Source organism: Palaemon carinicauda, unplaced genomic scaffold (genome assembly GCF_036898095.1).
Source record: "Palaemon carinicauda isolate YSFRI2023 unplaced genomic scaffold, ASM3689809v2 scaffold18, whole genome shotgun sequence".
NCBI lineage: Eukaryota > Metazoa > Arthropoda > Malacostraca > Decapoda > Palaemonidae > Palaemon > Palaemon carinicauda.
The window spans coordinates 574,956-591,037 of record NW_027169369.1 but is presented as its reverse complement, the minus strand read 5'-3'; positions in this window follow the sequence as shown (position 1 = coordinate 591,037).

Genomic DNA, 16,082 nt, shown 5'->3' with positions numbered 1-16,082 from the left:
ACCTCGTTGACCAAAAGGCTCCCAATCTATTGCTCGCCAGTCCCAGATCCAGAGGCGATCCACATAGACGCGTTTCTACTGGACTGGTCTCAACTGAACTTGTATGCATTCCCACCATTCAAGATAGTCAACAAGGTACTGCAGAAGTTCGCCTCTCACGAAGGGACAAGGTTGACGTTGGTTGCTCCCCTCTGGCCCGCGAGAGAGTGGTTCACAGAGGTACTTCAATGGCTGGTAGACATTCCAAGGAGTCTTCCTCTAAGGATAGATCTCTTACGGCAGCCCCACGTAAAGGATCTTCATCAAAGCCTCCCCGCGCTTCGTCTGACTGCCTTCAGACTATCGAAAGACTCTCAAGAGCTCGAGGCTTTTCGAAGGAGGCAGCCAGAGCGATTGCGAGAGCTAGGAGAGCTTCTACCATCAAAGTATACCAGGTCGAAGTGGGAAGTCTTTCGAGACTGGTGCAAGTCAGCATCTGTTTCCTCTTCCAGTACCTCTGTAGCCCAAATCGCAGACTTTCTCTTACATCTGAGAAATGTTCGCTCCCTCTCAGCCCCCACTATTAAGGGGTACAGGAGCATGTTGACTTCGGTCTTTAGACATAGAGGCTTAGATCTTTCCAATAATAAAGATCTCCAAGATCTCCTTAAGTCTTTCGAGACCTCTAAGGAACGTCGTATGGCAACTCCTGGATGGAACTTAGACGTGGTCCTAAGGTTCCTGATGTCAGACAGGTTTGAGCCATTACATTCAGCCTCCCTGAAGGATCTCACCCTCAAGACACTTTTCTTAGTGTGCTTGGCTTCTGCTAAAAGGGTCAGTGAGATTCATGCCTTCAGTAAGAACATCGGCTTTTCTACAGATAAAGCCACATGTTCACTTCAGCTTGGTTTCTTGGCCAAAAATGAACTGCCTTCTCGTCCTTGGCCTAAGTCATTTGATATACCTTGCCTGTCAGAGATCGTAGGGAACGAACTTGAAAGAGTACTGTGTCCAGTTAGAGCTCTTAAGTTCTACTTAGCTCGTACTAAGTCCTTACGAGGTGGATCTGAGGCCTTGTGGTGCTCAGTTAAGAAGCCATCATTACCTATGTCAAAGAATGCTTTGTCATATTTTATTAGATTTTTAATCCGACAGGCTCATTCTCACTTGAGTGAAAAAGACCGTTGCTTGCTTAAAGTTAAGACACACGAAGTAAGAGCTATAGCAACTTCCGTGGCCTTTAAGCAAAACAGATCTCTGCGAAGTATTATGGACGCGACCTTTTGGAAAAGCAAGTCGGTATTCGCGTCATTTTACTTAAAAGATGTCCAGACTCTTTATGAGGACTGCTACACACTGGGTCCATTCGTTGCAGCGAGTGCAGTAGTGGGTGAGGGTTCTACCACTACATTCCCTTAATTCCAATATCCTTTTAATCTGTCTCTTGAAATGTTTTTAATCTTGTTTTTGGGTTGTACGGAAGGCTAAGAAGCCTTTCGCAACCTGGTTGATTTGGCGGGTGGTCAAATGTCATTTCTTGAGAGCGCCCAGATTAGGGGTTTTGATGAGGTCCTGTTGTATGGGTTGCCGCCCTTGATACTTCAGCTCCTGGGAGTCTTTCAGCATCCTAAGAGGATGGCTGGGCTTCGTGAGGAAAGCAGACTAACAAGGCAGAGTAATCGTCAGAGTCCGCTTCCTTACCAGGTACCTATATTTATTTGGGTTTTGTTATGATATAACTGTCAAAAACTCTAAGCATATACGCCGTAAACTGTATTAATACTGGTCTCTACCCACCACCATGGGTGTGAATCAGCTATTATATATTCACCGGCTAAGTTTAATATTTAAAAATGATATTTTGATTATAAAATAAATTTTTGAATATACTTACCCGGTGAATATATAAATTAAAGGCCCCCCCCCTTCCTCCCCGATAGAGACCCAGCGGGATGAGAAGAACTGGAGCTGTTTACATGTATATGCGGTATCTGGCCGATAGTTGGCGCTGGTGGGCACACCCGCAACCTTCATGGCGATCGCTCGCGAGTTTTTGTGTTTTTCTGTCGAGCCGTCCGAGACGTCAGCTATTATATATTCACCGGGTAAGTATATTCAAAAATTTATTTTATAATCAAAATATCATTTTATATAAATTTTTACTAATATATACAGATAATATATATATATATATATATATATATATATATATATATATATATATATATATATATATATATATATATATACATATATATTTATGTACACACACACACACACGTGAGTTACAGTCTAATTTCTTTATATGTGGATTCAGCGGCCATGAATTCACTTGAAAAAGGCCAGAAGAAAAGTTGGCAAAATAGATACTTCAAAAAGCTGAGTTTATTACCATTCTCCCAAAGCCAATGGAAAGCCCCTCCTGTATTCCAAGGTTTGATAGTTTTAAATTATATTCTATATATCTTACTTGAATATGGAAAATGTTGCGTAGTGTTGAATTCATCAAATATCCTTTTATGATGTATGCAAACAACCTTTCTTCTGAAAAAAATTCACAATTTTATCCAAGCAAATAAGAAAGTTATCAGGTAAAATGTTTCATATGAATTTTCACCTTTTAATCTAGAACAACACTCTTTTGATAAAGGAAACTAATCGCTTATGATAAAATGGCAGTTACATTTTAGATAGAGTTTCTTCTTTTTATTTAGTGAGAGAGATTGAATTTATTTTTCAGAGTTTTCCGTCTGCAAGTTTTATTGTTTGTGTGGTCAGGGGTTGTGCTCTTATGTAGGAACTTTGTTTTTAAATATATATTTTGCTTTAGTACAAAGTATTACGAATGTGATAAAAAAAATTCATTGAATAGAGTTGAACTTATGTTATCATGTTTTGATATCTTTTAACAAAATCCAAATCTTTCGTTCAAAGAATTATTACATAAAAATATCAGATAAAATCTATATTATTTTTCAATCTGAAATAACATAACTTATCTAAAAGAAAATTATTCAAGTGTATGATGTTTTAAGAACCATTAGATTTTAAAAGATTTATCTATATTTCCTATAAAAAGAGAGAAAGAGAGAATAATGGAATCTTTTCATATCTGATATATTGAAACATTTTTAACATGCATTTTTATTATCAGGTATTACTAAAAATAGAGCATTTTGTATGTATTGGGACCTCTGTTGAAAATTTTCATTACTGATATATTTATACGATATGTGTTTGATATTATCTGACACTTATCACCAAATAGTTTGCAGGTGCTGGTGATAGTTATTATGCATTGCTTTGATTTTTCATCACAGATTTTCTTGATTATTGTTACCATACTGGAAAGTACAATGGTTTTACTGCAGCAGTATACAGTACCTGTATATGTTTTCTATATTGGTTATACTCGACAGTTTAGTTTAGTACAGCACTTTGAACGACATAAGTATATCCAAGATAGTGAGATGGGGATATTAATTAACCCTTGATAGGTGTGGTGGGTCGTATACGATCCGACGACGTTTAAAAAAAAAGACACCTTTTTTGCCCTAATTTTTCATCCTGCGAGACCTCAGTTCAGTGTGCGCAGCAGTCAGGTCGGGACGCATTTCATCCCAGCTATTTTCCTTGTGCTATTTCTGAGATACCCTCGGGTCGAGTTCGACCTATCAGTACCTAATTAAGGTAAGTTGTTTAATATCAAAGTTTTTATATAATTATCGAATTTTCAGTAGTGTCTAGGCTTGTATAAAAATGGATTGTTGTAAAGTGTTTGTAAATATCTTTTACCCCGTATGTTTTTATGAAATAGTTTATAATTTTTCCTGTTTATGTAAGTTTGTACCTTTATGATAACTTAATTATGATCATTATTTTATTTTTTAATTGTAAAATAATCTATAAACTTCATTCTAGCTACCATAATATTTTTATGTATATCTTCGAACAATTATATAAAAACAAATAACTCGCTGATATTAACCTATTTTTCTCCATTTCAGGTAGCCGATTTGGCCTTACAAGTTTGTGTGATTGGCGGCCAGTTTTTGAGCATATCCGACAGTTAAGCTGGCATAACTCTATGTATTCCTTTTTTTTTTTTTTTTTTTAACAAAATATGATATTGAAGAATTTCATAATATAACTCGGCAAAAAAAAAGAAAAACAAAAATTGCCCTTATACAGCAATAAATATCTAAGTGCAGATTCTTTTATACATTTTTGTTGTACGATAGTAATACAATATCCTATAAAAATTTCAGCCACTAACTATGTCATTTACCTACCCAAAATAAATGTTGAAAAGAGGATAGATTTTTTTGACCAAAAAAAAAAAAAAAAAATGTTTTTTCTCATTTCAGGAAGTGTTCCCTTGTGGTTCCTCCTGCCCTGGATCTCAGTAAATGGTGCTCAATTATCGTAGAATAAGGGCTTAGAATAGTGTTAGTTCATTTCCATATTTATATTTTAGGTGAATATTTTTGTAAAGTAATTTTTCTTGTATACTTATTTTGTTAATTTATTTGTAATAAATATTTATTTTAGACTTAGCTTTTATTTACTTTTTTTGAAGATTAGAATATTCTTTGAAATATTTTGGGAACCTCGGGTCGAGGTCGACCCATCGAAACCTATCCAAGGTGGGGAAATAATGATACCTATCCAGGGTTGATATTGCCAGTATAAGATTTTTATATAATGGATTTCTTCCTCTTCTTTGTCTACAGCTTTTTCTGCTATGCAGGGGTGCTATTTCTGTGAGATCTTTCTCCTCCATATCTGCTGTTACACACACCATCCACCTTCTCTTTGTTCCCCCCTGCCCCCCTTCCTCCTACCTGGCACATCAGTCTCCAACAACCTCCTCCCAACATACTCCTGGTCTCTCCTCATTACATGCCCAAACCAGTGGAGTCTCTTTTCTTGGATTTTTTTTGACACCTCAGTAACCTTAATTGTTCTCTGTACTAAGTCATTCCTAACTGTATTCAGTCTCCTGATCCCAGCCATCCATCTTAGCTTTCTCATTGCTGCAACATCCATTTTCTTTTCAAAGGTCTTTTTCAAAGGTCAGGTCTCTGTGCCATATGCCATTGCAGGTCTCACTACAGTTTTATGTACCTTTCCCTTCAACTTTACATGTACCTTTCGATCACTCAATACTCCCTACATTCTTCTCCAATTATTCCATCCTGCTTGAATTCTGCTGTTTACTTCCATTTAGAGCTCTGCTGTTTTATCAACATTTAACCCTAGGTACTTGAATTTGTCTGTCCTTTTTACTATTTCTCCCAGCAAATGTATGTGACTCCATTAATTCTGCAGGTTGCAATACATGCACTCTGTTTTTGTTCTACTGATCTTTAGCCCTATGCTCTCCAATTCCATTATTAATCTCTCCAGCTTCCCCTCCAATTCTTCTCTGGTTTCATCACACAGAATTGCGGACAGTCCTCGCCCAATGAACTTAGCACTTTGTGAATTTTCACTTAGGGACATAGTCTCCGCAAGTCAAAAACATGTTTGTTAACTCCGTAGAGTTATATTTTTAAAATTAGCGTCACTCCTAAGTGGTTCCCAATCCTGCCGTCACCCACGCTAAGCAGTACCTATCTGTTTTATTCAAAATCTATTGTCTTAACAATTGTGATAGGCGTCTGGGATTTTTCATTGCCGCCTTGGTTTTTTTTTGCCTTATTTCAGTGAATCAGAATAATATTAACTGTGTCTGATAAGAAGGCTGCCAGTAGTAGTGCACAGAAGCATAAAACTAGGAGTGACAGTGGTAGTAGCGTAAAGAAAAGGCAAACTATTTCAATGGAAATGAAAGTAGCCATTATAAAGAAACTAGATAGTTGTGGAAAGATGGCAAATATTGAGTGAGCATACAAAGTTAATCGGTCAACAATCAGCATGATTTAAAATAGCAAGGACCATATTTTAGAACATGTGAAGAATGCGCTGCCAATGACTTCGACCATTATATAAACAAAAGAGGAAAGTTTATGTCTGTCATGTTTAGAACAAGGCTTTTAAAAGGATGTTATGAAAGACAAAAATACTTATTCCCAAAGTGTGAGCAGCGAGTCGAGACGAGATCCGACTACCGTATTGTTTGGTCAAACCTGTCATCATTTCACTGTCGGCAGCCTTTTGAAAGTAAACCGAGCCTCGAAGAGAGCGCCTGCCGCGATAAGGAGACTGTCCTGTTTTGACCAAGATGTCATTGTCTTGATTAGTCGAGTCAGCATATTTTGAGAAACTGAGCCTGAGGGAAATCTTTGTTTATGAAATATGTCATCATAGAAGGACACGTGCTGCCCTTTTGTTACAACTTCACACGTGGTCCAGATTGCGTCAGAAATTTCTTCTAGAAGCTTCCATGGAGTGATCGAAGTGGGCGTTTTTTGAGGAAGCCAATAGCGACGCAGAATTGTAAAAAAAATGCCTTTTATGGAAATGACCACTGCCCACTGTAATTAACTCCGCCCATACGTGGGTATATAAACTTCAAGAAGAGATTGTCCAAGAGAGATAGGACAGGACATAAGACAAGAGAGGAACTATGTCCGAAGCAGATGAGATCCAAGTCCTAACGAGATAAGAAGCCGAGAAGACCCGAAGTCTGATAGAGCCAGATTCTAACCCTCCCTTCAGACGACAAACGCTATCTTCAAAATCCTGTTATGGACGAGAAGAATAGACAAATTGAAGCAGCCAGCCCTCCCTGCTTGTAACGAGAAGTAGCCTACACTGCCTGCAGCCTGCCTTAGTTCATCTCTTATCATCCAATTCTTGAAGAAGAGTTCTGATGCCATCTTGATGCCACCCTTTCTGTGACGTCTTCAAATCCGGTCATCGTGCCAGTTTCATCTGAACTTCAGCTGCCCTTCTGCGATGTTCTCAAGCCTGAAGTCTCCATTCCAGTATCTTCTCAGCAGTTGCAGAAAGCTATTCCTTAAGTATTTCTACCATATTGACTGTTCCCCTTTTCTATTGATGTTTTGATTGATTTGATTTGTTAGTTAAAGTATCTGAAGAAGTAACATTAATTTTCTTTATAAATTTGTGAATAAACGTGTTGTGTTTTTTCGTGCTTTTCTTTATATAATTTACATATCCCATATTTCAATTGTGTTTGTGGGAAACATTTATTATAATTATTAAAATAATCTGTAACGATTTTAAGATCGTATCAATGTCCGAGTTGGAAAAACTCCTACCTATGTGGATCAAGCATCAGAAACAAAGGAAGGTACTGTACCTCTATCTCTGATGCATATTCAAGAAAAGGCTAAAAGCATTTACGAAGATCTGAAGGCAAAGGCAAGTGGCAAAGATTCGGGTGAGTCTTTTGTACAAGCCTCGGTTGGTTTAACCGATTCAAAAACGGGTAATTTACATAATTTTGGCATTATTGGTGAAGCAGCAAGTGTGAATAAGAAGGCTGCTGAAAAGTTTGATAATTGTTTAAAATCAATAATAGAAACTGAAGGCTACACTCTGCAGCAAATTTTTAATGTAGAAGAATCTGGCCTTTTTTGGGGAAAAATGCAACTGAGAACCTATGTCAGCCGCGAGAAGAAGAGCATGCTACAAAGAAGTCAGTGTCCAAGCATGTCTGTATCTGCTCAGCCCTTTTAGAGGCAACATCTGATGTGGATTGCTCCTGCTCTCCGTACCCCTACACCCCTACTAATTATGGTAAGTCTCTGAAAACTTCACATACAGTAGTATAGCCAAAGTATTGTATTTCAGGGTAATATATATATTTTTTAATTTCTTTATTGATAGAGGAAATAGGTGAAGTTAGTTAGTCCATTTGACCAATTTCTTTAACAGAATTTGTGCCCCACTTATGGGAAATCATGCTAATTAGTGAAGGACTTAGCTTAGGTTGAGTCCCTAGCCACTCACAAAGATGGAGATCCAAAACAAGGAGGAAGATGATAATCCAAGAGCTCTGATGCCAAAACCAAGGAACCAATGTGGACTAAGAAGGAAGACATCAGCAACTCTTGACCAGCACGAGTGTTCACCCACCCACAGTATCCATCCATTCCCCATTCCAGTATTTTCAGGCTATGCTTGCACTGGCTGTTGTTGAGCTCGTTTATTATGGGGAATGTGGAAAAAATGTATAGGAAAAATACAAATTATTTCTAGATTTATTTTTTAATTCTTTTTTTTATTGTCTAGGTTATATTTGTACAATGTTTTGTTTCCAATGAATATTTTTTGTACATTTTAATTTGTTTGTCTCCAGTCCATCATCTAAAATTCTTCTCTTTGTTATTACATAGCGACGCTGCCATGCACCCAGCAGGGCAAACCTTTATGCAAGGCAGAAGGATGTGGGCACTACTTTTACCACCAACATCCATAAAATAATTGTGGTTATTGACGTCTTCTTTGTATAGGCGAAATTCATACTCCTAGTGTACAGGATTACTTTATTTGGAGAATGATACAGGTGATGTGTGTATGTAATGACTGACAAGGTCACTAATACACTTCAACAATAATGAGAATAATAAAAGTACCACTTGCCGATTCTTCAGGATTCGCTCACTCTTTAATGCTGTAACCAGAAGAGTTCCAGAAAGTGGCTGAGACTACAACACATCTGTTGATGAGGTCATATTGGCATACAAGGGTACTAGGGCATGATACTTATGGTAATATATTTAATGTTATGTGTTTCTGTTGTGCAAACGAAGTACTGATGGCTACATACATGACATCCACCTCTACCACAGGGCAGAACTTTCTCCAGCAATCTGACGGATTTCATAGAAAAGGATTCAGCCCTGCAGGTCAGCAGTGTGATGGTAATCATCCTTGCCAAGGCATTAATGAAACCACACCAGTCTGCCATCTATGCAGACAACTGGTTCACCATTATGAAGCCAGTGATATTCCTCAAGGAAATGTTTGATTGCAGATATGTTAGTGATGTGAAAATCAACAGGATTGGTTATCCAATGATCACCACTTTTAACCTTAGAACACATCTGTGGGTAATTTTTACCCTACACCCACTTGTGTCATGTGCACATAGCCACATGGGTGGAGGCAGTCAAGTGGGTCTTTCTGTAACTTCATTTGGCTGTTAGCTCTGATGCTTAAAGGTAGTGTTTTCGTGTTCGAGCCTTCGTGGAGCCATGTATATTGTGCTTCGGGTAGATTTTACCCCACAACCGTGATAATGTGAATAAGTAGCATGTCAGAAAAAAGTTCTTTGTTGCCAAGTGAAATTGAAAAGGAAGATGATAATGTTGAAAGCGAGATTTTGGATGACTCTGATACCGACAAAGATTAAGAGTAACCCTTGGAATCTGATGTTGCCAGTGATGAGGTCGAGGAAATGAATTTACAGAGTAGTGCGTGTAAGAGACAAAGACATTCATTAACACCTCACAAGCCATCTGGTGTCCAGCATGTTGACCTAGCACACCACCCTTCCACCATGAACCCACAACTCCAAGACCCCTCCCTGCCTTCTCCCTCTGCTAGCCTGGCTGTGACAGCTGTTGCTAGGGAATACAAAAGGCTCTGTGGTGTGGATGTTCAACGTGCTACAAAACCAATAACTCCTGCTGCCTGCGTACTGTCTCTTCAGCTGCCTGTGTTTTCTCTGCTGGTGCCCATGCTGTCTCTGCTGCTGCCCGTGCTTTTTCTTCTGCTACCCATGCTGTCTCGGCTGCTGCCCGTGCTCTCATTGCTTCTGCTGCCCGTGATGTCTCTCCAGGCCCCTTTGGTAATCTTTCTCTTTTTTTATAAACAAATGTAATACTTTTTTTTTGCTTCTCAAATGTTGTTGTTGGACTCTCAGGACATAAGACTAGTAATTTATGGTCATTCTATGTTCTTAGTGATCAGAAAATGTAAAGAATTTTTTACTTGCAATTTGGTCATTTTTTTCACTCTATTTTTTACGCTCTCCCATACAGTGTGTGCTGGTGCTAGGAGGCTGTGCTTCCTATACCCGAGGCTTGTTTGACCTGGGTAAGGACGGATCATCACTACAGATATAGCTGTAATATTTTTTTCATAGATTATTTTGTATACCCATGTATTAAATTTTCATATTTTTAGTATTTTTTTTTTGTCACCACTAACAGAATTAGTTTGCCGTAGTAATAACTTAGATACCAGGAGAAATAAAAGTATTAATGTATTTTCTGTCAATGATTTCAGATTAATTGAATTGTGATTACTACTAGTTTTGATAATTTTCCGAAATTGGGGTGAAATTTACCCTAAAACCGTGTTCCTGTAGGTATTCTTAACAACCGTGTTTAAGGGTTTAAGAGATGGAGAAGAAAGCTCCTCTGAGGGGGGAAGCATGACTCCTACTCTACTAATGTGCAAAATTTATCATACATACATACATACATACATATATGTATATTATATATTAAATATTATATAAATATTATATATATATTATATATTATATATCATATATATATATATATATATGTATATATATATATATATATATATATATATATATATATATATATATATATATATATATATATATATATATATATATATATATATATATATATATATATATATACATATATATATATATATATATATATATATATATATATATATATATATATATATATATATATATTTATAAAATGTGTGTATGTTTGCATGTGCATGTGTTAATGTTTGTTTTTATGAAATATTTGACCATTTAATGCATAATAAGTAATATTTAAATATGTTATCACTGATATCAATGTCTATTTCTCTATGAGATGTAAGTAAAAGTTTGGAATTTGATCATAAGATTGGATAAGTCATAAAGATTGAGTTTATGGAAAATTTTAGATCTAATAACTTTCTTTTGTATAAAAAAAAACTTGGATTTTTGATAGAAACCTTGTAAAAACAAAAACATGATAACATAAGATATTTTCAACTCTACTCAGTATTCTTTTTTCCTATCAGCCATAGATTCAAAACAAAATCTACTCTTTATATTTGAAGCATTGAAAAAAAGAGGTAAAAAGGGAATATCGAGAAAGGTTGGAAGTTATGTCGATATACGGCAGTGTGAAAATGAGAGAAGCTGGTGGTCCAGAGAAGGAGTGAAAGTTAGTATAAGAAAATTTTGTTAGACTTGCAAATGATGTGTGTGGCAAGAGGATTCTTGGAGGCAGTATGAGGAAGAGTTGTGAATGGTGGAATGAAGGAGTGAAGATGAAAGTGAAAGAGAAAAACAGGGCATTTGAAGAATGGCTGTAGAGTAATTGTGTAGATAAGTATGAAAGATATAGAGAGAATTTTGAAAGTAAAATGTAAGATAGCTTGTGCAAAGAGGAGGGCTGACTGTAGATGTGGTCAAGTATCGGGTCGTTCATATGAAGAGAAAAAGAAATTTTTGGAAAGAAGTGAAGAGAGTAATGAAGGGTGGATCGAGAAATGGAGACAATGAAAGATGACAATGGAAGCTTGTTGAAAGGAGATGAGCCAAGGAAAAGATTTGCTGAATATTTTGAAAGGTTGTTGAATGTTGAGGATAATAGGGAGGCAGATATAACTGCTATTGCAGATGAGGTACTAGAGAGAGAGAGAGAGAGAGAGAGAGAGAGAGAGAGAGAGAGAGAGAGAGAGAGAGAGAGAGAGAGAGAGAGAGCAAATTACCTGATAGGGATGGTGTGAGAGCTGAGATGTTAAAGGAAGGTGTGTGACTGTACTTGAATGGCTGATGAGATTGTTTGATATATGTTTTATGTTGTCAGTGGTACCAGTGGACTGGGTGTGTGCATGTATTGTTCCACTATACTAAGGTAAGGGAGATGTGTGTGAGTGGTGTGATTCTAGGGGTATTAGTTTGAGTGTGATTGGAAAAGTTTGAGCAGTAGGGATAAAGCAGAGTATGCAATCTTAGAAGTGCAGGGTATTTTCAGAAAAGGTAAGTGATGATTAGGTAGATATGCGAGAAAAATTTAGCAAAAGGTAAGGAGGTGTATGTTGCTTTTATGGATCTGGTAATGCAGAATGTGATAAGGTTATATGGAATTAGAGAAAGGTTGTTGCAAGCTGTAAAGAGTTTATACATAGGCAGTAAAGCGTGTTTTAGGACAGGAAATTAAGTGAGTGAGTGGTTTCCAGTGAGAGTGAGACTAAGACAGGTATGTGTGATGTCGCCATGGTTATTTAATCTTTGTTAATGGAGTTGTAAAAGAGGTGAATGCTCAAGTGCTTGGTCGAGAAGTGAAACTGATGGATGTGAGTGATCATGAGTGGGAGGTGAATCAGTTGTTATTTGTGGATGATAATGTATTGGTTGCAGACTCAGAGGAAAAGTTTGGAAGGGTGTGTGAGAGAAGGAAGTTGAGAGTTAATGTTGGTAAGAGTAAGGTTATGAGATGTACGAGAATGTCATGTTGAATGTAGAGTTACTCTAGGAAGTAGATCAGTTTAAGTATTTGGGGGTCTGTTTTTGCATCAAATAGTGTAGTGGAAGCAGATGTACGTCAGAGAGTGAATGATGTAAAGTGCTGGGGGAAGTGGTAAAGAATAGAGGTTGGGAATGTATGTAAAGAGAGTTTGGTATGAGAAAATGATTGTACCAATTGTAATGTATGGGTTGGAGTTATGGGGAATAAACGTGATGTGAAAACAAATTGAATGTGTTTGAGGAGTGTGGCTAGTGTATCTCGATTAGATAGGGCTAGGAATGAAGTAGTGAGCACGAGAATGAGCATAAAAAAAGGAATTAGCAGCTAGAGTGATTGTGAATATGTTGAGGTGGTTTGGCCATATAAAGTGAATTTGAAATGGCCAACTGCTGAAGAAGGGGATGAATGCACAAGTTGATGGAGAAGTACAAGAGGAAGGCCAGGGAGTGAACGGGTGGAGGGAAGAAAGCTTTAGGTGATGTGATGATAAGTGTGAGAGATGCAAAAGAGTGTGCTAGAAATAGGAGTGAATCCCTCATCAGGCTGGGAGGAACAGAGAAGAAAAATTCCCTTTTGTTTGAGAAATTTGGGAAAAGGGCCTCGGTAGATAGAATAGAATTATTTTAAACCACTGACCACAACTAAACAATCTCTCTCTCTATCTCTCTCTCTCTCTCTCTCTCTCTCTCTCTCTCTCTCTCTATCTCTCTCTCTCTCTCTCTCTCTCTCTCTCTCTCTCTCTCTCTCTCTCTCTCTCTCTAAAATAAGGGAAAACACTTAGTAAAATTTAATTTTTCTTTTTATAATAAATTTTATTTGCCTCTCTCTCTCTCTCTCTCTCTCTCTCTCTCTCTCTCTCTCTCTCTCTCTCTCTCTCTCTCTCTCTCTCTCTCACTAAAAAAAGAAAAAACATTCTAAAATTTAATTATTCTTTTTATCATAAATTTGATTTGCCTTTATTAAAAAGTGGTTTTAGATTAAAAGGTAAATTTAGGATTTATATAAAATATGGTATTATTTGATAACTCCTATTTGCTTGGATAAAATTGTGTGATAAGAAGAAAGGTCTGAATTCATCATAAAAGGATTACACTAGATTTAAGTCGCTTCACCAGTTTTCATATTTCTGTAAGATATTTAAAGTATAATTTTCCTTGACTTTAAAATTAGAAGACTAAGAATTAGGGAGGGTATTTCCCTTTTACTGGGAGAATAGTTAGTTATGGTAATCTCAGTCCTATTGTGCCATTTTTTTCTGATATACAAGTGAATTTTCACGTATAATTTTTTAATTTTATACCAAATGGTCAGGCCGTCTATAGGTTATTCGCAGATAAGAAGGTATATATATATATATATATATATATATATATATATATATATATATACACACACACATACACACACACACTAGCAAGCCACTGCTGTTGCCCCTTACACGGTCCTTTTCCCTGTGGTCCGTCACACACCCAAGGCTTTCTCAATTAACATTCTTGGCGAAGAAGACTTGGTCTCCATTAATCGCCTGAAACCTGCATACCTCCGGCAAGATGACCAGCCAACAGTTCACCTTTCTAGAGGAAGGCCCCCTATTTCACAATGTCTATTTTAGGGGGGATCATGTACCACACGTGTTTCATACACGCTCATACACTATTTTCTATCGCTTGCGCTCTCCTGCACTAATAATAGAAAAATATGTTTTAAGCTTAACAGTGCATGTTTCATATTGTTTGAATTTCTCTGATATTCTTGTTCAACAGGTATCCTAATGCCCTAGAAGCCATATTTCTTCATGAGTGGTGACTATCCATCTCCTCCTAGGGAAACAAAGTTTTTCAAGGTGGACCACAAGAGAAATGACAGGCTACCTCAAGAAGTCGTCGATGACCATTTATCAGGCAATATGGATGGCTTTCTGCAAGTGGTGCAGATCCAAGAAAGTTCACCCGTGGTCCCCCTCCATACCCCTAATAGCAATTCCTGGTTCACCTCTGGCTGGATAAGAAAAAGTCATTGCCACCCGTTAAGGGCTTTTGGGAGGCACTTGGCCAGGTCTTTCTCCTGAAAAGACTAGATCTGGAAGGATCAAAAGTTGGGGAAATCCATTGCCTCTAGTATGAAATATCTCATGCCAAAAGGTGGAAAGACTTAGTTTAAGTTCGTTCCAGATTTTGTCGCCAAGAACCAAATTACCTTGGTCAGGGACTAGAGATTCAAACCTCCATCACAGCCATTTCCACCTTACAAACCCCTGAAGGACATCCTAGATTGGGATTTGCCCTTCAAGACAGTCTTCCTCTTTTCCCTGGCCTCAACCACAACCTTAGGGAAATCCATGGCTGCCGTATGAAAGCTCTCGCTCCAAAGGGTGAAAAGACTTGACATTTAAGTTTTTCTCAGATTTTGTCAGGGACGAGAGATTTGACACCTTCACCTCCAATCAAGGCAAGCAGAGATGAGTCACAGGATCTACTTTTGTGCCGCATCAGTGCAGTGAGGAAATACTTGCTGGGGATGAGACTTTACAGACCAGGCATCAGGAGTCTTTTCCCGACTGCTGGTAAGACCTGGAAGAAGGTCGCTAAGAAAGCAATTCCCTTCTGATTGAGGGAGACGATCTGGATAGCCTACACAACGATGAGACAACACCCATCCAAATCAAATAAGCCACACAAGATCTGAGGCATAGGGACCTCCCTGGCCTTCAATAAGAACATGGCAGTGGGCCAAGTCCAGAGGGTAGGTGTCCGGAAGAGACAATCCACCTTCATAGCACATTACGGGACTTGTTCTCTTCTCCATAAGAATTGTGGTGGCTGCTCAGCAGCAGATCTGATCCGCCTGGCCTCTCACTGGATATTTCCGTAACCGTAAAAAATGTTTGAGTGCATGCATTTCATCTTCTTTCCCTCTTTCTGCCAGGGACATGCACAGTCCGCCCTACAAGTCAAGACCTCAGGTGAGACCTTGCGGACTAAGGGGGCACATGGTATGCCCATAACCTTGATGATTGCAAACCTATTTTTGATACAATAATACTGTTATTAGATTTTCTCCAACAGTTAGTACCCACGGAACAAGAGCCAACCCCCATCGTTTCTCACACGAGGGGTCGGGTTTTCAGGAGACTCTCAGGTCAAGGTAATACTGGCATGGTTTACCCCTACTCTTAAGTGTAAGCCTCTTATAAAAGGGATTCCAGGTAGGTTCTGTCTTGGAACAAATACCAAATTCATAGTAATTTGTATTTTTCCTAACTATACCCACCTGGAATTCCTTTAAAATTATATCCCCCCCCTCCTCTCTGTAAACTTATTGGTGTAGAGAATAGGCGATCTGGCTTACCTGACAGAAGCATCTTGTACTATTTGTATCCCTTCACCGGCTACAGCGTCTATCAGCAATGTGTTGCAGATAATTTCACTGTCAGCTACAGCAAAGCCGAATAACTCCCTTAAAAATGGATTCTGTATTCCAGGTGGGTATACTATAGTCAGGAATATATAAATTACTAATTAATTTGTTATATTTCTTGTATCGTCATTTTAGGTAGTAGGTTGGCCAAGGCACCAGCCGCCCGTTGAGATACTACCACTAGAGAGAGTTATTGGGTCCATTGACTGGCCAGACAGTACTACATTGGATCCTCCTCTGGTTACG